The sequence below is a fragment of the Leopardus geoffroyi genome, chromosome D1 (genome assembly GCF_018350155.1).
Source record: "Leopardus geoffroyi isolate Oge1 chromosome D1, O.geoffroyi_Oge1_pat1.0, whole genome shotgun sequence".
Classification (NCBI taxonomy): domain Eukaryota; kingdom Metazoa; phylum Chordata; class Mammalia; order Carnivora; family Felidae; genus Leopardus; species Leopardus geoffroyi.
In genome coordinates, this window is record NC_059329.1 from 2,068,632 (window position 1) to 2,088,560 (window position 19,929).

The window sequence follows — 19,929 nt, forward strand, 5'->3', positions numbered from 1 at the left end:
GCATTTCTCCCATGCACACATATCGTATCCCCATTTAACTGAGAAGAATATTAAGGCTCAGAAGAGTTAATTGCGTAAAAGACTCAAAGTCCCACACCTAATACTTGGCAGAGCTGAATTTGACTCTGGATCTGAGTCTGCTGTTTTGCATTTCACCACACCCATGTTCCTCCCACTTGACTTCCCCAGGGACCTTCCCCGACAAACTGAGGGCTGTTTCACAGCCCTCTCACCAGTCTCCGATGGCTGACCCATCGCCAGATTCCTGTCTGCCATTTATATAACCTGTGTTTCCATTTCCTCTTTCTTCGAAACTTTTCACTGGAAAAGGCGGATGACAAATTCATGTTGGACAGTCCACACGTTTTGCCACTTCTGGACCACTGGTCTTCTAGTAACACCTTAATGTGAAATGCCTTTCCAACTCCTACCATCTCAATTCACATTCATCCTTGACGACTCCACTTCATCCCCCATCTTCTAAAAAGTCTTATGATCCCCGTGACCCCTAATGACTTTTCCTTACTCTGAGCTCTGGAAACTCTCTCCGTACAGATGGCTGCATTCAGTTGATAGACACTTGATCTCACTGCAGATTCCTCTAGGGGCGCATCTTGCCAACAAATCCTCACTGCCCATGAGGCATCTGTGTGTGGACGGCTTCATGTTACTTGACATAATGTGGACTAACGACTTCCTGAACTTCACTGCCTGCGTCCTCTACAATGTTTCCTTTCTCATGATAGAGCTGGTTTCCGTGAGGCTCACTAACACGGAGTCTCCTGGACTCTTTTTCTTCCCGCCTACTTCCAATGCACCCTTAAATCACGATTTTTTTTTTCCGTAATGTTTCTCTCCACTGGCTCTTTCTTTTTCCAAGGCTGCCATCTTAATTTAATTTCTTTTTACCTCACCTAGACAGAGCAGCCGGCATCTGATCTGTCCCCATTTTAATTTGCTCAGTGTATCCCAGTCAGACGCGCATCCGTCTGTGATGCTTTGTTCCATTTACAGTCCTTCATGCTTGGGTTGGCTCTTGACTTCATCGCCTCTGCTTCGGCAGTTTGAACATGTGTGCGAGTATGAGCTGATACCACCAGTTATAAATTACATAAGACCTTTCGCTGCTTTTGTATAAATGGCTCATGCTTCATAACGTGTTGCTTGGGTGAACAACACTCTCTTCATTTTGTCCCTCATCTTGATGCCCCCAGTTTAGCCACTGCCCATTTTGGTGTCACATTTCTACTTGCTCGGGTCGTTGTGAAAACAGAAGATCAATTCTCTGCCTTCGTGATTTTCAGTCGTGTGTTACTAACTAACCCCTTCCACACTGGTTCCTAACCACAACTTCACTGCTCCCAATAAGCGAATCCATACACTCTTCCTCCCCCTAGCCCTCTGTCTTCCCTAAAGGATCCCACACTTGCCTCGCAGCTGGATATCGGAATTCCTGACTGCTACCGACGGAGTATATTTATAGCCTCACCGTGATTTATGTGGAAACGTCATCCTGAAAATGGTGGTATGGGAGGTAGAGCCTTGGTGGGTGAGTCGATCATGAGGGCAGGGCCCAAGAATGGGATGACCGTACTTATAAAAGAGACCCCAGAGAGATCCCCTGCCCCTCTGCCATGTGAGGACACAGCAGAAAGAGGAGGAAGTGAGCTCTCATCAGGCGCCTAAACTTGTTGGCACATTGACCTTGGCCTGCCCAGCCTTCAGGACTATCAGAAATCCGTCTGTGTTGTGTATGAGCCACCCAGTTTATGGTGTTCTGGGTATGGCTGCCCGAATCAATGAGGACACCGATGTCTTGGCGGCATATTGTCTTGTGCAAAAAGAAGACAAAAATGGCCTCAAGCCACCGTGAAAGATGACAATGCCACAACAGCACAAAGAGCACAAAGTGACAGGATCTCTTCTGAATGCTTCCTGATAATTCAATTAGCAAGTGTCCAAATGGACACCTGGCTCCGGGATCCAATCCTCAAACCAGGCAGAGCATAGTCACATTTTACACAGGGGTTGGGTTTTAGAGGCAGGACGTAGGGTGCAAACTATGAGGAACGTTTCCCAGAAAACGTCGCCCTGACCCACAGCCCCCTGTCCAGTAGCTCACGATCATTTTTCCTATTTTTCTTTAACTGGAAACTAGATGAAATCGTTGGCTTGAGCTTAGGACACATGTTATAGAAAAAACACGATAACCGTAAACAACTAGTACTATTCAGCTCGGCGACATGGTCGCCTTATGAAAGGCACGTGAGAAACGACACTGGTCTTGGGAAGAGATCTGCGTTCATCAAGGGCATAAATTCATTGTCAGGAATGGCAGGCTGTGCTCATGCCTCACGCTGTACAGAGACTTGGCCACTCATTTTTCTGAAGCACCATGAAGATCCCATAGCTTGTACTCAATAAATGCTTGTGACTAAATCCATTAGCGTCACCCTTGTATGTGGGCGACCAGGCTCTTCCCTGACCTCTCCCCTGACCACACTCCCCCACTTTTGTGCCTTCAGGCACCTGCGGGCAGCAGTGACCCCACGTGATCTGCCCGCACAGCACTGTGGGGCATCAGGACCATGCCACGCAGGAGCATTTCCTGTGTGGCTGGGGCGAGGGCAACAGATGTACTCACTTTCTTCATGCTAAAGACAGAAAAAAAGAACTGAAGCCTCACCCAGTTCGAGTCCATGGGAGAACACTTGCTAAGGGGAGTGGTTAATGGAAGCGTTCCTGGTGATCGAGTTCTGTGATACCTACTACAGTTTTATGGGTCTTAGAAAAAGCACATTAGCCTCGTGTGAGTGGTAAAAGCCCACGGAATCTTTAAATTTCCTAACTCTGAGCAGGATTCATGGAGTGATCGCACCCTAAGATTTTCATTAAGGTAGAAAAAAAAATAGATGCTCTTGTCAGACCTATATAGCTAGCCAAAATTTATAAACGGAAGAGTCCCCCAAATTTACTTGTACGTCACCTCTTTGGAGTCTGGGACTACTTGCCCATAAGAACAGCATCATCTACAGTAGTTCAGGGCCTAGCCCAGGCCATAATGGCCTTGCAAACCCATGACGGAGGTGAAATCAGACAGACGAAAACCCCAAGTCTTGAGTGAGTGGCCCTCTGCCCGGTCTTAGCTCTCTGGGGCCAACGCTTGGCACCCAGCCCTGAACCCCTGTCCCTGGATGTGGGATCCCAAGGAGGAGGTTAGATGCTGGCTGGAGGGTCCTTCAGCTGGGTCTCAGGGCAGCGGAACAGGCTCCGAAGGAAGCTGGGGGTTGAAGCAGCAGCCAGGAGGACGGGTACAAGGAAAGCAAGCTCTCCTGCACGGAACAGGTGCTGGGATTTTCACAATGGTGAGGACTCTCCCATTCTTTCTCCTTTCCTGTCTTTCCGTGTTATCTTGGGTATTCTTGGAAGAACAGAGACTTTGAAACCTTCCCTTTCTACTTGGGAGACCTTAGTTACCTTTTTGGTGCTTGTGTTTCGTCACACGGCAGGTTGTAATACATAACGGTTATCTGGCACTAATTCACACTAATGTTATTACAATGATGCTTTTCCTACTAAATTGTACAGGAATTTGAAAGCGTGGACAGTTTGCCCAGGCAGGCAGCTTCACTAATGCACTATTTCTTTAAGCTTATTGTGTTAGGTCCCGATGCAATGCACAGGCAGCCTTGGAGAGGAACGGACAGAATCACTTGGAACATAAAATATGCATATTGCTCGACTCTCACTGAGGACCACTCTGCTGACCTTGCTAATGACAAGCAGCCTCTGCAAATGAGACGGCCCTGGGCAGCTGGCCCTCTGTTAGGGGCCTGGGTTGACCGGGCCCCTGCATCGTCATGCGGTGGCCTCTCACTGAGATTGCTTGTGACTCGAACCTTGTCTCAATGACCCTCAACATCCCCTCACCTTCTCCACCAGCCGGCTGGACACGCTACATCTATACGCTGAACGGAGCCTCGTAGCACTTTCAGCTTGCCAACACCCTCATATAAATAAAGCCCTGGTCTCTGCTCATCCCAGGTCAGGGAGTCCTAGGAGCTAAAACTGCTTCTGGTTTCCTATTTGTTGCTCAGAACTGCAAGTCTGGCTGTCTTTGTTTTCTATTAACCTGGCCTGTGGGGATAAGCTTAGGAATCCCCCAGGCTTACACCGATGGCTTAACAAGTCACAAAGAAATACAAAGTCAATATAATGCTCACACCCGAGTATAGGTAAACCAGATTGGCACTCCAAGAATGGGGGGGGGTGCAAAGACACCCTGAGAATAGGGAGGCACAACAGTGCCAGGAATAGGGAGGTGCAAAGGCACCCCACAATAGGGAGGGGGTGCTGAGCCCCCCAAAAGAGAGAGAGACAAAGGCTTGAAATAGAAACGGCACAAAGGAGCCCAATGCACAGGAATAACAAGATTAGATATTCAGGGTGAAAGCACCCCAAATTTAGTACTATAGCAGAAAGCTGCTTTCATAGGAGGAAAGGACCAGGTTAGATAAACTGGTTAATTGGACTATGGACCACTGCACTGCAGGCAAAGCAACCCTGAGAGGAGATGGTTAACAAAAGAAAAGGTGGCTTATTAACCCTGAGGTTATTCCCTGTCTGTCTCATCCCCTAGGCTGGCAAAGATATACAGGCATGCGGCCTCCTGTCTGCTATTAACAACCATCTACCCATCTGCCCGGCGCCTGGATTTTGTTTTACATTGACCGAAACCCCAAACACTGTATATCTTCAAAATCCCCTTCCCCCGCTCACATCCACAAGTTAATGTTCCTAGTTTCTTGGTCTCTTTGTACACGCCCATCACGTTTGCAAGCCTTCTGATCGGAATAAATATAGGGCAAGGACCCTCACTCGGGGCTCTTGTCTTTTTCCCGGACACGAGCCATCTCTCGTTTGAATCCTGTGTCCGCTCTTTTGCTAGGCAAAAAGAACTTTAGACTTGGAGTCTACAACACTGGCCATTTCTCTCAGACCTCAGAGGTGGGGCCATCCCACCAACAAGAGTAAGAGCCTTAGGAATCCAACAACCAGTGTAGCTGGATTGGACGCTGGGACAACAGCCCCCTTCACTGTATTAGACTATTCCTGTGCTGAGAATCTCCCAAGACGCACAGACGACAGGTCTGAGTCACGAGACGGTGCAGAAAAACAGCCTACCGACTGTGGGAAAGTGGGCTCTGATCCCACCAGTCGGTAAGGTGAGACCACGAGCAAAGTCTTAATCCGGCTGGACTTCAATTTCATCGTTTGGAATAGAAATGGTGATGCCTGCTCCGACTGTCTTGGTACCGTTTCCAGGATTAAATTAGAGGTAGGTAATGCCGTATTTTAGAAAACATAAGCCTACGAGGCAACCACGAGGCATTACACGGTTCATCGTCTCCATCAGGATAAAGCTTCAGTAGCCTTGGAGCTGAAGACATGCGCCACGCCGACCTCCACATACCCCAGCTTCTCTCCCAGAGGACTCTGTGACCTTTTCGAAACCGTATCCTGTCTTGCTCTATCAAATTCCCTATCTGTTGGCCGGTGCCCTGCCTTCCCCAGCGGTGATCAGCTCCCAGCTTGGTTTGCAAGCTTCTCATTCCACTTACTTTTCTTTACTGCAGATTAGCGTCAATTTGCAGATGTTGACCAAGGACCTACTTCGTGTGTTAGATACCTTTCCAGTCTCTTCAGAATGCAGAGAGGACAAAGGCACAGCCCACGAACTTAAGGAATTCACAAGAGCTGTGAGGCCATCACGGGCAGGAAAGAACGGTCAGGTTCATCGGGATACCCTCAAGGGCCGCGTCCGGGAATAGCTTCCACATGCGCCACATTGGTGAAGAGACACATGACCCCAACATGGCAATAAAAGAAGCCGGGAAACGCGCTCTTCCTGAGGTCCCGGGAAGAAGCAACATGGGATAGAACGCGCTGGCTGCTTCACACGGTCCCCGCCACGCGATGCGCTCGGGAAGCAGGATGCCGGAGGTCGTGTGCGCACGGCGCTAAGGGACCAGAGGGGGTTGCTGTCATTCGAATCTGCCGACAGCGTGGGGCAGCGGATGGTAAAGCAGAGGCTTGAGAGCCACGTGCACCTTGCCAGACGAGCCGGAGAGAGGAAGGACGCTTTTCACGGGGAACAGCGCGGGGGTCACCGTCGAGGCGTGGAAATGCATGTGCTTTTGGCAAGAAGAGAAGGTGTATTAAATGGGGCAGCACAGCTTTAGACAATATAGCAAAATGCAGAACTAGGAAAAGAGGGTGAAGTAGATTTCTAAGGCTCTCGGATGCTGGGTTAGAATCTGATGAAGCCATGGAAAGCTATTCATTAGTTTTAATGAGAAACTTTGATGTCAACTGAAAAGAAAAGGTCTTCTGGTGGCCGAGTACAGGGAAAACGTAGCATGGGAGAGTAAGAGAGGAGCAAGACTGACAGATTTCACACCAGAATTTCCTGAGGCGCTTTAAAAATACAGATGTATGGGCCCTTTACTCACCAGCTCAATCACCATTTCTGGGACAAGCACTGTATTTTTCAAAGCCGCTCAGGTAACACTCGTGCAGAGCCAAGGCTGACAGTCAGTAGGACACAGCAATGAAATTAGAAGGGCTTGAAGGGCGGTCTTGTTTGTTACACATTTTAAAAGTCTGAATTTGGCAGAGGAGACGAGGACACGATAATTTAATTGACTGATGGGTACTTGGGGTCATGAGTAGAGCTCTTCTAGCACAGGCTGACGTAAAACCTTGGCTGGGCTCCCTTCGCAGGAGTAAATGACAGGACAGCATGTGACTATGTCCCAACTTGTGCAAGGCGTTTTTTCCGCACTACTGATGTCATTCTCCAACGTTCTTTAAGCGTGCATTAGATGTTATTGAGGGTAGGATTCATTGGCAATGTTTAAACACTTTCCAAAGTCACTTCTGTTTTGAAATGATCTCCTTTAACAACAGAAAAAAGGCTCTCAGTGCATCTCTTAATCCTTCTTCACACCTGTCCCACCAGGAATGTGTGGGGCCGGGGGGTGGGGGTGGATTCCAGCTCACAACCTTGACATCCACCCCAGGTTCTTGGATCCCCAACCGTCCTGGTCACCAGCTTCCTTTTCATGGTGGATGAAAGGCACGACCCCCGTCCTCAGGACAATCGCAATCAAGAAGAGGAGACTGGCGTTTTCCACTTAAGAATGGGGTCCTCTAGCCCCGGGACCCACTCTGGAAATTCGGGAGGCAGACGACTTGTGGGTGTGTTTGAGGCTGTTTCTCCCTGGATTCCGCATACACCTCGGACGCGCCTCTCTGCGTGGCTTTTGTTGCCTTGTTCTACGGCGGCCCCAGGGAGTGGAACACCACAGGCCCCAAGTTCACATGTGCTTCTAATAGTTCCCAGGATCCACATTTGCCATCTGGTCCCGGAGGGTCTCTCCTGGGCAACCGGACTGCTCGGCAGTGAGACTGCCGTCTTCGGCTCTCAAAAGCAGTAGCCCCGGGGAGTTCCTGGGACGTTCCCCCGACCCGACCCCGCACCGTCCCTGAGGAGTCCGGAAGGTGGCCCCACGGTCTTCTGCTCCAGGTGGCCCCGCCCTGCAACGGCCGCCACGAAGCCCTCGGGGCCAGTTTGGCAAGTGCCCACGTGTCCTCCTCACCACCCCCCTCCGGGCCACACGCCACGCGCACACGCTGACCCTCTGGAACACCACCGGGCATCTCCAGCTCCCCCAGCAAAAGGCAAACGCCAACCCGCTAACGCCCCGCCCGCAGCCGTATTTCTCCATCACATCAGCCCCGTCGGCACTGCTGGCGTGGGATTTGAACTTTACACCCTCCGTTTCAGAGCGGAGGCCTGACGCACACGCTTTCCCTAAACCAGGGTCGCGCTGTTTCTGACCCAAACTCCTGTCTGTGGTCCTTGGGGGGTGGGGCCAGATGCTGCTGAGGCTGCTGAAGGTGTACCGTTCGTGTGTGCGTGTGTGCGTGCATGTGACGCTGCAAAATGTGTAGTCGTGCGCGCGTGTCCAGCAGCTTGTGATCATGTGTCACCTCCCCGCAGGGTGTGAGGTGGGGCAGACTTGCAGCGGCTCTGTCCCCAGGGCTCTGCCGAGGGCACCCGGGGACGGCTGCGGGTTCCGGGGCTGAGCAGCCGGAAACGAGGCGGCACTCAAGTGCGCACTACGCTCATGCAACACATCACGGGTCCTCGGGTCCCGGCTTTCCAGAAAACAGGTGTGGAACACGAACGGACGGCATCGCACTGGCACCTCTTACAAGTTTTCGGCACTGCTTTCAAAGTACACAATCTGCACTTCACGGGGGCGCCAAGTGCTCGGGGGAGGCCGGTGTGCTCATTTGCATGCAAGTCCCCGAATGCCCTTCCGGCCCCGGCCCCTCTAGCTGCCGTTCCTGCAGAATAAAGGCTGACGTGCCCTGTGCTGTTCCAGGCTTGTGCACATTATCCCTCTGATATGCAAACAAGAGGAGGAGGAATTTCTCCCTCTGCCCTAAGCATCGGGGGACTTTGAATGAAACGAAGAGCCTGGACTAAGCAGAAATGGTAATATGTTCACTCAGCACCCGTTTGAAGTCACCTTTGAGCGGCTGAATTATCTAGCTCCTTCCAAACCACTTCTTGGCTCATTTCAGCTGCAGAGATCACAGATTTGGAGATGTGGAGCCCTGCAATGGATTTTGGGGATCTAACGTAGGGTACTCCTGTCGACGGGTCATCATCTCTGGGCGATCACTCACCTGGTCACTGCTGCCACCGTCCGGTGCCCTCGGTGACAGCTGGAGCAGGGACACCGTCAGCAGGGGCCACGCTTCACCGACCCTCGGTGGCCAGAAGCACGTTTGACCATTCTACCCCCAGCATCTGCTTCAAGTCGCAAGGACGTACACCCACCCAAGTAAAACCTACACGTTTCTCGATCTCGATCGCTACTGTAAGGGGAAGAAAGGCGAGGCTGGGGTGGCGAAGGCTTCCCCGAGGTTTTGGGGAGCGTTGGTGGCTCATTTGGATATAAACCTAGGGCTCTCCTTCTTAGAGCTCATTCTGCACCATCTAAGTGGCCTTGAGCACATACCATGGGCCAGTCACTGCCCGGGACTGGGGACACAGCAGTGACCAAGACAGAAACCGGAAGAGCTTTTTCAGAGATACTCCCTCCCCCCCTCCCCCCCCCCCCCCCCCAACACAGACACTGGTCATGGGTCATCACCATCTCGGCACAGATGATCAGAACCGTTGAAAGGAGCCGAGGGGAAGATTCTCCTCCAGTGTTTTTCTTGCAAAGTATCCAGTCGGGGAAACACAGTCCTCGCAGTGCAAGTGCCAGGAAAGCCCAGGGTTTTCAGCACGGTCGACTGATTGTTTCATTAAGTCAGGTGATTGGACACCTTTTGTTTGTGACACGCTGTCTTAGGTGAAAGGTCTGGGGGGGGGGGGCGGTGCTCTGAGCGTCAGTGAAAGCCCAGTCAGCGGTGGAGGGCAGGGGACAAATAAGACCTGTGAGGTGGTGGCATTCAGGTGGCCTTGGGAGGACGTGCGGTGGCTCAGCAAACACAGAAGGCGTACTGGGGGTGAGCCGGGCCCCAAACCAGAGTGCACAGCGTGAGCGAACTGTACGGGCAGGAGGCGTGTCTCAATTCTGCGGTTCTGGACCCACCGGTACCCACTCCTGCCCGAGTGAGGACCAGCTCTCCCCAGCGGCCCGTGGGGTCCCGTGCTCCCTGGTTAGGAACACAGGCCCTGAAAGCAGAGCTCCTTACGTGCCGGCTTGGAACCTTTTTCGCTTTGGGATCTCAAATTTTCTCTCACCTGTCTCGTCTTTGAAACGTGCACAGGAGAGGCCTAGGCTTTCTGCAGGAGTCCAGGGAACGCATGGCGTGAAGGCCTTACAGCACTTGCGGGCACATCCTCGATGTGCGTTCGTGATTACTGCGTGGACCGCAGGGAGAACTGCGGTATTAAAGGCTCCCGTTCAGAGGGCAGGTGTCCTACTCTCCACTCGGTACCCTGAGGGACCCTGAGGGACCCTGAAGGGCGAGGTGCTGTTGCAGCGACCATGGCTTGGGCCACACGCTCCGTGGGGAAAATCGTAGAAGTGTTTCCTGAAAAGTGTGTGCTGCCTGCCACCCCCCCGGGATGGGGCTGGGGGTGGAAATGGGTTTTCCCCTTCCCCACTTCTATTTTGGCTGTTTTTACCACCATCTATTACAATGCATGAAATACCTGAGTAGGATTTGTGGGCAGTTGGGTCCACCCACCAGAAGGTTCTGCAAATGATCTGCGGTCTCCTGAGGTCCATGTCCACTCTGCTCAGCTGGCGATGGTACCAGCCCCACTCCCCTGGGGCTCCTTGTCCTTCCCTCCCCGCCCCCAACAGCTTTGCTGTGTGGGATCCTTGTCCCACCTCCCGGTGTTTTTGGTCCATGAAACGTAAGAAGCTTTCTGTCAGCTTGACAGAGAGCCCTGGGCTCCTTCTCGGCCTGAGAGCAAAGCCACAGTCACGGGTTGCCATCCAAAGCCTGTGTGGGGCCCCTCGCCCCGGACCAGCCCCCTCTCGTGTCTGTGCACTGAGCCCCCAATCCAGCACTGCCCCCAGCATCACCATCCAACGTGCCTGCCCACATTGTCACCTGACCAAAGACACAGCCTATAAAAATTACGCTGATGTTCCTCTCCCTGTAGCTCGTGAGGTACGTCCGATGGAACCACTTGTGTTAAATCATTAGGTTTTGCATAAACCCATCTACCACGAAAGGAAACGCAAATTACTTCTGAAAGGAAACATTTACTTTTTTACCAACGATAATTTCCCTCTCTGGGAAGGACACCTGGGAACCTGATAATCGAACTTTCCTTTTACGGGTCACCCCTCCACCTCCCACTTTGGTCCCTGGCCGTTGGCTCTGCTCGGTTGACTTTTAACACAACCGTCCGCCTCTCTACTAATTCCAAGCTTGGTCTTGGCCAATTGGAGGAATGATCCTAAGTCAAGAGACAAATTTTGGAAGGTGGACGATTTCTCAGAGGACTCGCAGCCAGGTTCGCACAAGATTGGCCGACTATCCGAGTCACGGCTGCACTCCATGGGCAACACGGGAGAGGGCAGTAACCCTGGAGAGGTGACGTCGCTCGGGGCCTTGCAGAAAGCTGTTTTTTTTTTCCCTTGAAACACCAAGCTCCATGTCACTGGAACATTGCACCTTTTTGTACAAGGTGGGGTCTGAAGGAGCAACTTTGAAACAGGGAAGAACCATGTAGCTGGTACGAAAAATGGTTAAAGGACTTAGAATGATTTTAAAAACCCCTTAAGCCTAATCGTTTCCAGAGAGATTTGAAACCACATTGGGAGACAAATAAACAGCTCGAGTCTAGCATTGTTCTTCCATTTCCTAAAGGCGACTGAACATTGACCTTCATACCGTTCCCAGGCAGGTGATGAGCCTCCCTGTGGCCTGTGAAGTCAGAAATTGCACACACACACACACACACACACACACACACTTAGAAGAAAACCAAAGAACTAAAGCACAAAAGCCATCAGATTCCCACAACTTGACTTTTTGGACTCACCTGCCTGTGACAAGATGGGGTGGACGATGTGGTGGCCATTCAGGGACATGTCACAAGAGCCTGGACTGGCCGAGGACGGAAAGGGAAGGTGGAACAGGAGACTTCTCCTCCAACAGAGCAGTGAGAGCTAAGGTGTGGTCCTATGAGCAGCGAAGTTAGCATCACCTGGGGCCCTGCTGAAGGGCCAGCGACTGGGCTCCCTCCCACACCTATGGAATCAGAACTCTGGGTCAACAAGCCCTCCAGGTGATCCCAACACATCAGGAAGTTGCGGGACCCCACCCCCTGCCCCCCCGCCCCCCACTCCGGCTTGATTCACAAGGTATAGAACTGTCCAGATGTTAGGAAAGCAGGTGTGGGAGGCCTCCCAGGTGTGAGTGTCTGCTTCAGTCATTAACTGAGGCACCGATGGCCAAGTCCTGAGTCCCTGGCCTCCTGCTACTTAGGATCTTTAAGGGGACTGGATGTATTTGCAGATACTTACCTCCTACCACTCTTCCTCAAATGCACCCTGGCTGGCTTGTCTCCGACACTCCACGGTGGCCTCCAAATGCTGAATGGGATGGCCATTTCTAAATCTTCACCCTGTCTGTCCCTGCGGGAGCTCTGGGCACAATCGGCCACACGTGCCTTTTAAAGCCGCATGTTGGGGCGCCTGGGTGGCGCAGTCGGTTAAGCGTCCGACTTCAGCCAGGTCACGATCTCGCGGTCCGGGAGTTCGAGCCCCGCGTCGGGCTCTGGGCTAATGGCTCAGAGCCTGGAGCCTGTTTCCGATTCTGTGTCTCCCTCTCTCTCTGCCCCTCCCCCGTTCATGCTCTGTCTCTCTCTGTCGCAAAAAAAATAAATAAACGTTGAAAAAAAAAAATTAAAAAAAAAAAAAAAAAAAGAAACTCAGGTAACCTTGGGTGGCAACCCTACTCCAACACCAAACAAGTACAGTCACCTGCTCCTGGCACTTCCAGTGGGGGGGGGGGGGGAGCCCAGCCAAATTCCACTTGCTGGTGGCACTGTCATTTTCGGGAGATTTCTCGTCCATTTCTTTCTTCTTCATTCACTTGGATTCACTTCCAAGAATATTGGTTAGTAAGGTAACTGTTTGAAATCTAACTGGAAGTGAAAGTGTTTACAGCTGTACGTCCTACACAGATAAAAATATTCCAAATGAAGAAGAAGAAAAAATACAGATAGATCGGTCGATCTGCCTCCTGGGACAGAGACCCAGGTGGAGAATTCGGAGGAGCTGAAGGCACACAGGTGACGCGTTCAGCACCACCACGCACGTGTTACGTGTTGTTTCGCCGACTGTTCCTGCCGGTCATTCGCCGTCCCTTGACCCCAAGGTCAAGCACACCCCAGGGCTCGAACCTCTTTTCCATCTGCTGTCACCCCCATCGTGACGTCCTGCAGTTTCCTGGCTCTGCACACCCACTCAGAGTCATGTCTCTGCCAGAGCCCTGGACCTGCTCTCCACCTGCTTCCCGAATTCCACACGACTGGTCCGGTCAGGTTGCAGACTTTGGTTCATGCAGCTCCCCCCACCTCCACTCAGCCCCAGATTGTGGGAGCACAACCATCCGTCCTCTGACACCCGCATCCCATCCACAGACAAATCTCGGCAGCTCTGTTTCCCAAATATTCCAGGATCGGAGCACCTGCTACTCTCCCACGGTGTCTGGGCCACCATCACCTGTTGCCTGTGCTAAGGTGGCATCAGCCACCCCCTAACGTGTGTCCAAGCCGCTGCCCCACCCCCTTCAGCCCATCCTTAACAGACGCGGGGTGAAATCAAATTCCTCACCTCAAACCCCGGGGAGGCTCCCTGCACCAGCCAAGCCAGGATGTGCTGAAGAATCGGAAACCACAGCAGCTATTCCCACGGAGTTTTCTTTGTTTCTCAGGATCTACAACTAGTATGTGTCATCAGGGGCTCTGCTCAGCACATCCCTCAGAACCAGGGTGATACACGCTCGGCCTTGGCGTGTGCTAACATCGTCCCTGCAGTATGGACAGGTGGGAAGATGGGCAGCGTCTTCTCAAGATTCCTCGTCTGCTTCCGTCTCACTGGCTAAGCCAGGTGTGTGGCAGCACAGCACAATTCTGCTCTAAAATCTCCATGGCATGAGGACGGTCGGCCTTCATTGGTCGAGCATCTGCAGGCCAGCGGGGGTCCGCTGATCTCCACTAGGCTGGCGAGGGGGGGGGGTCAGCTGACCTCCACCGGGCTGGCTGGGGGTCAGCTGGTCTCCAGTAGGCTGGTTGGGGGTCAGCTGATCTCCACTGGGTTGGCGGGGCGGGGGGGGGGGGTCAGCTGGTCTCCAGTAGGTTGGTGGGGGTCAGCTGGTCTCTACTGGGTTGGCGGGGTTCAGCTGGTCTCCACTGGGCTGGTTGGGGGTCAGCTGGTCTCCACTAGGTTGGTGGGGGTCAGAGGGGGGTTCAGCTGGTCTCCACTGGGCTGGCTGGGGGTCAGCTGGTCTCCAGTAGGTTGGTGGGGGTCGGAGGGGGGTTCAGCTGGTCTCCACTGGGTTGGCGGGAGCTGGTGGGGGTCAGCTGATCTCCACTGGGCTGGCGGGGGGGGGGCGTGGGGTTCAGCTGGTCTCCAGTAGGCTGGTGGGGGTCAGCTGATCTTCACCAGGCTGGCTGGGGGTCAGCTGGTCTCCACTGGCCTGGCGGGGATCAGCTGGTCTCCACTGGGCTGGATGGGGGTCAGCTGGTCTCCACTAGGTTGGTGGGGGTCGGAGGGGGGTTCAGCTGGTCTCCACTGGGTTGGCGGGAGCTGGTGGGGGTCAGCTGATCTCCACTGGGCTGGCTGGGATCAGCTGATCTCCACTGGGTTGGCGGGGGCGGGGGGGGGGGTCAGCTGGTCTCCAGTAGGCTGGTGGGGGTCAGCTGGCCTCCACTGGGTTGGTGGGGGCCGGGGGGGGGGCAGGGTTCAGCTGGTCTCCAGTAGGCTGGTGGGGGTCAGCTGGTCTCCACTGGGTTGGCGGGGGCCGGGGGGGGGTGGGGTTCAGCTGGTCTCCAGTAGGCTGGTGGGGGTCAGCTGGTCTCCACTGGGTTGGTGGGGGCCGGGGGGGGGGGGGCGGGGTTCAGCTGGTCTCCAGTAGGCTGGTGGGGGTCAGCTGGTCTCCACCGGGCTGGCTGGGGGCCAGCTGGTCTCCCCTGGGCTGGATGGGGGTCAGCTGGTCTCCACTAGGTTGGTGGGGGTCAGAGGGGGGTTCAGCTGGTCTCCATCGGGACGAGCAGGGTCAGCTTCAAGCTGCAGGTCGTGTGGGGTAGCTCTGTTAGGCAGGTTCATCCTCCTCCTGCAGTCAGTGGACTGGCCAAGGCACGTGGTTTGACTTTGTTTTGTTTTTCGCTCTAGAGATAGAGCCCCACTCGGCAAGTCCTTGCTGGCGTCACAGCCATTATATCCCGTTGTCTGAAGCAGACCGCGTGGCCAAAACCACGTGAGGAGAGGTCTCCTCCGTCTATGGTGAAGCCGGGACATGTATGTAGATGAAAGAAGGAGTGAAGACTTGGGGTGGGTGATCCAACCTGGCACACGTGGCCACACCCAACTTGAAGGGAGCAGGGAAATGTCGTCCTCCCGTGTGCTAGGACATTCCGGAATGTCTGTAGGGCACCAGTAAGGATCTTCGGTGGTACGGACTAGAGTCTCATAATGGCCTAAAACGTTCACTAAAATCTGGCTTCTGTGAGCTTCCTCCCTTCATCTCCGACCACGCAACCTCGCTTACCCCATTCCAGCCCCACACGAAGCAAACTTCTACCTCAGGGCCTTTACACTTGCTGTCCGTTCTGCCAGGAATTCTCTTTTATCAGATATTGACGCGGCTTTCTCGCTCCGCCTCCCGAGTCTGGGGCCTCACGGGTCTGTCAGCTTCTACTCTGGTTTCCTACATCAACTCGATACCCAGTAAGAGGCCTTTTAACTGCCTGTCCTACCATTTCGCTCCCTGGATCAAAAACCCCGAGGACTTCTCAACACATGACAAACCCCATCCTTGCCATGACCTAGAAGACTCGCGTGAATTAGTGCTGCCTACTTCTCTCCCGTGTTCTTGCCACTGAGTTCCTTGCCCACAATACCCTCGTCCTCTCGCTGTTCCTTACACCATCCCTAGCTTGCTTCTGCCTCAGGACCTTTGCACGTGCTATTTCCTTTGCCTGGAGTGCTCCTCCCCAGGGTATTTCCACCTATTTTCACTTCTTTTAGATCTCAGCAAAACTGTCACCTCCTTAGGAGAGACCTTCCTTCGTCTCTCTCAGTAGCTTTGTTCTTTAACAGCACTGATCATTATATGAAGCTACATGTGTGATTATTTTCTGTATCTACCTTGCTGCAAAGTCCACAAAATCTAGAACATTGTATTCTCGGTGGTCCTCTTCATTGGCCCTTCTGCCTAAAAGTGTGCCTGTCCTATAATGGATATTCAATTATTATTAATTAAATAATGAAACTTGGCCAGAATAGTCAATGATGACCTCTGGGTCCATGCTCGGGATTGTGGGTGACAAGACTCTATGAGGAAATCCTTTACCGCTGCCCCCCATCCACTGGCCGAGACAGCGGGCGTACATTGTGATTAAGGATACTGGCCGCACAGGAATGGCCTGGAGGTCACCACTGGTTGACCTCGGGCACTTTGTTTGAAGTCTCTGGGCTTCACGTTTTCACCTTCATGAACCATAATAAATACAATAACAGGGTTGCATAATAAAAACTTTATGCATACTCACTCTTCAATTTCAGAAAACTCATTTGTCGTTGGGTTATTATGAAAATTAAATATAGGTAAGCTTCAGAAAATTTCGGGGATACTGTAAGCGTTCAATGAACAGACACTATTATTTTTTATTTATCTTCTTAAAATTTCTTAATGTTTATTTCTTTTTGAAAGAGAGAGAGAGCGCGTGCGCGAGCAGGGGAGGGGCAGAGAGAGAGAGAAGGAGACACAGAATCCGAAGCAGGCTCCGGGCTCTGAGCAGTGAGCACAGAGCCGGACGCAGGGCTCGAACCTGAGAACCATGAGATCATGACCGGAGCCAAAGTCAGACGCTTAAACCCGAGCCCCCCAGGCACCCCAACAGACACCATGATTAGTCAGTATTCATTATTTGTAGCTTCCGTCTTTGCAAACGTGCCCACTCCGCACGATTTATACGTAACTCCAAAGTCAAATCCACGTGGCGCTTTTGTGCGGTCATTCGGGGACAGGGTGAGAGCCGTGAAGCACCTGACGTGTCCCCCACGGTCCCAGCTGCGGTTGAGCCGGGGGCCTCTGTGCTCTTGCCCCAGCCTTCAGACCGTCTTTGTGGCCTTTTCAGCGTCCCGTCTTTTGCAGGTCTGTGCTTTTTGGTGGTGCATGTTGCCATTGAAAGAGGCGCCCAGGCAGGTGCTGGAGTGCTGTGTGCCCTCAGCGTGAGAGGCTGCGGTGACAAATTAGAGCGCTCTGGCTGGCAGCTCAACGTTCGTGGCTCAGTAATCCATGGTAGGTGAGGTGTCTCTAAGCAGAGACTCCCGCAAACAAGGTGATGCATTTGCCAGTGGAGGGAAATGTGACCAGAGGCTCCCAGAACGAGCCCCCCGTTTCCTGGCCGCGGGGCTGGCGATCAGTGCTCCCTAAGCCCATGTGTGTGGCAGAGCTGGGGCAGCTAGGGATGGCAAAGAACGAGGATCTGCCCTCGCCACCCCCCCCCCCCCCCGCCCCCTGATCAATCAGCTTCTCCAGCGGGCGGTTTTCACGCAAAATCCTCCCTCTCCACACACTTCTTCCCTCCCCGACGCCCCCGATTCACGCCTCTGCCATCTGACATTCCCAGAGGAGCCAAGAGTGGGATCTGGCCGGACCTCAGGACCCAGCGGAGCGAGGGGCTCCCTCGCGGCCCCTCTGCGTGGTGGGGTCATTCTTCTCTCCCCTCCATTGCGGTCTGACCCTTGCCGGGCTTTACGATCGGTGTAGACGGATCACGGCTGCCATATAACGGGGGAGACATCTTCGAGTCTTCTCAGTTCCGTCCTGACATGGACTCAGGTCCCAGTTTGGGTCAGGTGCGGCTACCCTGGCTATTCGGCTGAGGCGTGTGTGTGTGTGTGTGTGTGTGTGTGTGTGTGTGCGCGCGCTGTGAAGTGTTATTGGGGCTGCAGGCCTGTGGGGGGAGCCCTAGACCCCCAGTCACGTGTGGCTGTTTACGCTTACACGTAGACTCACTACCGCTGGCACAACGAAGGTGTCTTTGGCCACGCCGGCCACATTTCACGTGCTCAGCAGGTACATGCATCCGCTGCGTTCCCAGACCCTCCTCTGAGCTCCAGACCCACAGACCTAACTGCCTACCTCATGTCTCCGGCCGTTTGGCATTCGTATCTCATATGGATTTCTCGATCTAATGCAAACCTCTTCCCCTCCCCAACTCCCCATCTCAATAAATGGCGTCTCCGTCTTCTGCCTAGTTCGTTATGCCAGAAGCCCCAGAACATTCCGTGACATCCTCCCACTCCACGCTCGATCCATACCAACTGTGGCCAATTAAACATTCAAAATGTGCTCCTCTTCAAGCCACAATCTTGCTGTCATTTCTGATGCCACCAACTTAAACCCTGATGCCTCAGTCTCCTTCCCCTTTCCCGCTGGCTGACGGGTATTCAAATTTCGGTTCTTGCTGCCGTGTCTCAAGAAGGCCAATTCTGAAAGGATCTCTTCCTGCCCCTGCTCTACACTCTACCTTTTGACACCATCTCACGTCAGGCTTCTGCTGTTCACAAACACAGCGGGTCGTTTATGTGTTTGTGTGGCACCCACCAGCCCTCTCTCGTTTGATCAGAGCAATAGACGCGGCCGCTTAGTCGTTCTCTGAATCTGGTCCGTCTGGCACCGCCCTCAGCGACGTGTTTTCCGAATTCTGGAGCACTCACTTGTGAGCTTTGTGAACTGCTGTTGTCTCGTCTCCTCTGCGGTCACGGGTGCCCTTCAGCTTCTGCCCTTTATCATCCTTCTTACGGAGTCACCCTCGCTGCCCGAAGGACAGTACCCGGTCAGCGTCACCAGCCCTGGCTCTTCAGACGGGTGTGATTTCTTCTCTCGAAATGAGCCTCCCCCTCCCTGCCTCCCTCAGACTTCTGAGTGAGGAGAGTCCTCCCAAGCATGCAGCCCGCACGACTTCTTCCTCTGGGACGCGCCCGGAGCCTGCACTGCTCTCCCACCGCGTCGCCAAGACCCTGAATCCTCTCGAGAACTTTGCTCACAGCACTCCTAGAGATTTGCCCTTGACGGTCGGTGCACCCACAGGGGATCCACCCCTTCCCGTCTCTAAGGCCCGAGCCCGAGGAGAAGCTTCCTAATTCGCATTCCCACCCCATCCTTCCCGCACGGGGCCATCTGCCAAAGTGCAGCATCTGCCAAAGTGCGAAAGGGCTCTCTGTCGCCCTTCTGGTTTTGTAAACGAGGACACACAGGTCCAGAAAGGGAGGGCCTTCTGAGGTTCTCTCCCCTCCATTAGGACACCCGCAGGCCCGTATGCTTACAGCCCCAGGCTTCCTCTCCTCCACATAAAGGACACAACTCCCTGCCAGCCATCCACACAAGAGGATTCCTCTGTGACCAGAGGATTTGCTACCTTTTCAAACTTCCCTCCGGTTGTGCCTCTAGACATTTCCTTCCTGCCACTTGGCTTGTGAATCCCACCTACATTATCTCTCATTCTACCTTCCGTCGCGGGCCCTGGGTTGGGACCCCAAAGCACACCTGATACGTAGCGTGTTTGTTGAATGAATGCACGAAGCACGTAGTCAGTTTTCCCCATATTGATGGCGGCTAGGTATCCGTTCATAGAAGGCGATAAATACTCTGAAGTTCGTACCAAAAGGGGCCATAATGGCAAACGTTTCCTTGATGTGTTCGACGCTCACGGAGCAGTGATTTCTTAACATGTGGCAATTTAAGCCTGTGAAGTGCTCCCTCGGGAAACCACCCGCTCTCCCCGTCTCCTCGAACGGCCCCCGCCTCCTGCGCCTTCCCAACGCACACACGGACCCTGATTCTGCCCCTAGGACTGGTGTGTAGAGACCAGTGAGAACGAGAAGGAATGTGGAAGTCACAGGGAGAGAGGAAAGGCTAGAAAACACTGGAAGAGAAGGAATTTGTAATATGGCCTCCACCAAAGACTAGAGAATGTGACCCAGGACACGTTCTCAAAACAGAATCGGTATTACATGAATTATGTAAAATATAAATTGAATCCAAGAGTAATTTTAACATTTGGTTCCTGGCCACTAAACCTGGCAGCCGGTATCCAACCGTTTAAAATAATGAGAAAGTCAAATGGTTTTATTAGAAAATGAA